Source organism: Triturus cristatus, chromosome 4_1, assembly GCF_964204655.1.
Source record: "Triturus cristatus chromosome 4_1, aTriCri1.1, whole genome shotgun sequence".
Taxonomy (NCBI): Eukaryota; Metazoa; Chordata; class Amphibia; order Caudata; family Salamandridae; genus Triturus; species Triturus cristatus.
The window spans coordinates 1,101,019,920-1,101,024,995 of NC_140585.1; positions in this window are offsets into that span (position 1 = coordinate 1,101,019,920).

Consider the following 5,076-nt stretch of genomic DNA (forward strand, 5'->3'; position numbering starts at 1 on the left):
CCCTTCCTTGATCAAGAAGAATATGGAGCTGGAATAAAGTGGAGTGGATAGGGTGCCACTTTTAAAAGCATGTTCCAGACATGGAATGTGGTTTCACTGTCAAAGTTCCTGGAACCAGGTTGGGGTAGTTCCTTTTCAAATGTCATAGACTGGAAGTAGTGTGCCCAGACCACAGCACTCAAGCTAGATTAGTGTATTAGTGGGGCCAGTAAAAATTCAAGATACCAGTTTCACATGCAGTTGGGTTTCTAAGGACAGAGGTGAACAATTGTATACCAGACAGGAGGCATTCTCTTCCCTAAAGGAACTGATTCTGAGCTTTGCAGAATTTGGGTGACAATTACTGAACCTAGTAATAATAGCTACTCTGTGGTGGGTAATTTACCAGGTGATGTAATAAATTACCTACTCTTCCAAGTTTTCCCAACTTAGAATGAGGCCTAACATGTGGACTCCATGGTTTATAGCACCAATTGCCATAGGCTTTATATTTTACATTTTTCCAAGCATTTGCCCCCAGCATATTTTTCCAGGTTTTTCTTGGGGAAACCAGTCAGAGGAAAACGGTAGAATATGGTAGTTGGTGCACAACTCAAAATGCAAATCTATGTGCAAACATCCATTTGTGCACTAATTGGAACATAAACACACCATTTGGAAAAAGGCCTAAGTAAAACCTGTTATTTTGGCGAAGGCAAGAATAGGATATGTTACAGAGAATTGCCTATCTCTGTATTGCCATTATTATGGCCTTGCAGTGTCCTTGGATTTGAGCAGATTGTAGTTGTATGTCAATACCACTTCATACTCCTGATGAGCAGGCCCGGACTGGTCATGTCGGGCACCGGGCAATCCCCCGGTAGGCTGGATGGGGTGGGGGCCGGTTTTGCGCCAGGGGGGGCCGGTTCTGTTGTTGGGGCCGATTTGGGACCATGGTCGGTCCAAATCGGCCCCAACAACAGAACACAGTAAGTACATTATTTGTGCACAAATCAGGCCGCCTGGTGATGACAGAGCACAAAAATGCTTGCTGGTGCTCCGACGTGTCTGCCGATTTTCATTGCAAGGCAGCCAGGCTCTATGATCCGGCGGCAGGCCGCCCGCCACCCGCCCTACTCATTGTAATTTTATTAAACAAAAAACACCACCTGACCTGTCACCTGACCATGATGATCATTGATGACATCATGGTCAGGTGGTGTTGTAAGTTTAATAAATTATAATGAGTAGGGCGGGCGGCGGACGGCATGTCGCCGGATCATAGAGCCTGGTGCTTGATGATGACGCGCGCAGCGCGCACATGTCAGTCACCACCTCCGCGTCTGCGCGCCTGTTTTTTTTTTAGGGTGGGGTGAGGCCTGGGGGCAGGGCTCATCAGGGGCTTATGGCGCATTGGGGAAAAAGTGCGCGTGACCAGAGACTGACTGAGCCTCCGCGAGGTCGAGGCAGGCTGAGGCATTTCAGAGGCCAGAGGAAGACCGGGACTGGAAAGAGAGCGGCTGCTCAGCACCCCATAATTTATTCTCCCCTGTCTGCCAGTGCCGCCTGCAGGTGAGTGCTATGCTATTTGTTCCTTCCTGTTGATTTATGGGTGGTGTGGTGGCACTGTAGTGTCAGGGCAGTGTTCCTGGTGCGGGGGAGTCGCGACTCAAGACCGGGCTGGAGCGGGCCAGAAATTTCAAAAGCAAAAGGGGCCTAAGGAAGTAAGGGGCAAGGGGGCTACTACTAGGCACAGGCCCGGGTTCCGCAACGTAGTGGCACTGCACCGGCTTTTGTTTGTTGCTGTTGCTTGCCTAATATGAATGTGAGCAGGGAGCGAGGTGGTGGCTGGCCTCAGGCCTGGCACTGCAGCCAGCACGGGTTTATGATTATCGCCTACTGCCTGACACGCGACGCTGCTCCCTGACACTAAAAGCCGCAGGACTGGGTGACTGTCCAGCGCTGATTGACAGTCTAGTTCACGGTGCGATGTGCGTCCCCTGTCTCATTCCTCTCCTTTCTTTTATTTGCTCCCCTGTGAAATGGATCCAAAAAAAAAACACTTTTGCTGGAAATGTCGTATTTTTCTGTTATTTTATTTCCAAGGTGCAGCTTCGGGAATAAAAGGTTAAAATATGATAAAATAACTAAATAAAGTAAGACAGAGTGGTAGCAAGCCGGCCAGATTGATTTTATTAACACCCAAACACATTAGCGTCACTTTTACAGAGTTTGCCAGTGAAGCGCTATTTTTGTTTTCTTGTCTTTGTTTTTCCTGGGCTTGCACCTAGTGCACCAATCCTGGAGGTGCTGCAATGTGTGGATTGGAGAAAAGAAATGTGTACTGCGGCTCTGCGTCCAGGGATGTGGTCTTTTTTACCCTACTGCTTACATTTTGTAAGGATATAAGCAATGGACGTTAAAATGGGTCCATTCAGGGCCTTGTTGTCATGTCCTCAACTTTTCAGGCAAAAGCACTCACTGATTTCTGAATAGTGAGTGTAAAAGCGCTAAGCTAACCATGTTGTTCCTGCTTACATTTCACATGGTTTGCTAATTTTGCATTCCCTTTGAGTGTTTTCTTTTCCAGGATGTTGTTACTATTTTTTGTAGGCCACATATTGCTCTTGTCTAGTGCGTCATTTCAATTTAGCCACATCCAGGTGTTTATAGCCGGCAACAATTGGGTTGTAATTGAAGGTAGTGTGAGTTTTTCTCAGTGGGGCAGTATGGTTTTCAGTGGGGGAGAGGATGTGGCACTATGGCCAGAGCTGCTGAATTTGGAACTGGTGAACCAGGTTCAGCCTTAATAACCAGTCCATTAGACCACTCTCCTGAGTGAGCACAACCCATGCTAGACCTTAGAAGGCTTCGCAAGACCTTAGAAGCTCTGGTGTCTTAGCACCAGCAGGCGGATCCTAGCAGTGGCAAGTGTGGTTTAACCTTCAAGGCTTGTCCACCACAATCCATACTGAAGTTCACCTCCAGTCTTGCGGGCAGGCCTATGAAGCAGCACACCCTAGAACAGTGACTGTCATTGAGGTCACAGGACCCTTGAAGGGCCAGCCCTAGGGCAGTGCAACCGGTGTGACCGCACCGGGTGCTGACTTTGGGTGGAGGCATTATGTTTGCAAGTATATTAAGATTTTAAAAGCGCTTGCTGCTACCTTCCTGGCCTCCAGCAATTTTCGGCATCAATAAAAATGGCATGATGAATCTGGTGTTGAATGTTCTTCCTAGAGAGAGATCTGCATATTGTTTAGTGGAAGTTTTGACTTACGGAAAGGTAGCTCAGAGTGTTAATGTGCCTGCTGCAAAGAACATGTACCATGCAGATCACAAAGTGCACATAATGTAAATAGGTCAGTGGGCTACTGCTTTTGTCAGAGAGATCCTATTGTTACTTGCAGTTAATAAGTTAAAATCCTAACATAGAACAGTGAGCTATTAATGCAAAGGGCACCACCAGTGCTAAGGCCGTCCCTGCCCTTGAGGGCAGTCTTCCTCACTGACCTGCCTGTGCCTGAGGCTGCGAGCAAGACTCCGGCTATGCTAGCAGGCTGCACCACTACCTACCAGGCCCGGTTCTAGAGGGTGGGCCAGGCTCACCAAACATGAGCCTCCTTAGCCCTCGCAGTCGCAGTGAATCTGCCACCGATGTACAACAACAATAAAAACTGTTAACTTGTGATTTACGATCCTGCTGCAGAGCAACCATTTGTCGGTTGGTAGTTCGTAAATGCAGATAAACTGAATTTTATGGGAATAGCTCAGTGGGTTACTTCCTCTGTCACAGATATCCTTGTGTTACTTGCAGTTCAGAAGTTAACATAAGACAGTGACCAATGAACTGTCATCAAAAAACTGCATACAAACTTCGCTTTTTTGTGTTGTGATGTAGTTAGAACTTCTCCATTCTTTCATTATTCTAATGTTACTAATAAGAGTTTGTTTGGGCAGTTATACATTTTTATCAGTAAAGCCAACCCTGACCACTGGAGTACTCTTTAAATCCTGACTTTGTGCTTCTCCGAGTCCCGACCAAACCCCCGTAAAATATACTGCCCACCAGAATGGATGAAGTGATTTCTACACCTTGTAATCCTCATTAATTTATGTGACATTTCGCGTAAACTGATTTTGATTTATTGTCTCTGTATAATGTGTGCTGCTGTTATGTAAAGTACTGTGACACCTTACACTGATATGAGTAGTGCTATACAACGAATGGAATGGGTATGAGAGGGGCAATGGAGAGATAAGGGGCACTAGTGGAGGGTGGCAGTGAGGGAATACCAGAAAGAGGTCATGGGGTGGGGGGAGCTACGGAGAGATGAAGGGTGTGGGTGGCAGACAGTGAGGGAGGGTGGCAGTGAGGGAGTCAGAGGAGGAGGTCACGGGGTGGGGGGGAACTACAGAGGGCTGAGGGGCACTAGTGGAGAGTGGGATTGAGGGAAACCGAGGTGGAGGTCATGAGGTGGGGGAACTACAGGAGAGATGAGGGGTACTAATGGAGGGTGGCAGTGAGGGAAGCCAACGAGGATGTCATGGGGCAGGGGGAACTACAGAGTGATGAGGGGCAATAGTGGAGGGTGGCAGTGAGGGAATCTTATGAGGAGGTGGGTCACAGGCTGGAAGGGAACTACAGAGAGATGAGGGGCACTGGTGGGGGTGGCAGTGAGGGAATCCGAGGACGAGGTCACGGGGTAGGGGGGGGAACTACAGAGAGATGAGGGGCGCTAGTGAAGGGAACAGTGAGGAAATCCGAGGAGGTGGTCACGGGATGGAGGGGAAACTACAGACAGATGAGGGGCGCTGGTGGAGGGAGCGGTGAGGGAATCTGAGTAGGTCATGGGGTGGGGGGCTACAGAGAAATGAGGGGCACTAGTGGAGGATGGAAGTGAGGGAATCTGAGGAGGAGGTCATGGGGTGGGGGGGCTACAGAGAAATGAGGGGCACTAGTGGAGGATGGCAGTAAGGGAATCCGATGAGGGGGTCATGGGGTGGGGGGTAACTACGGAGTGATGAGGGGTGCTGGTGAAGGTTGGCAGTGAGGGAATCTGAGGAGGAGGTCATGGGGTGTGGGAGCTACGGAGA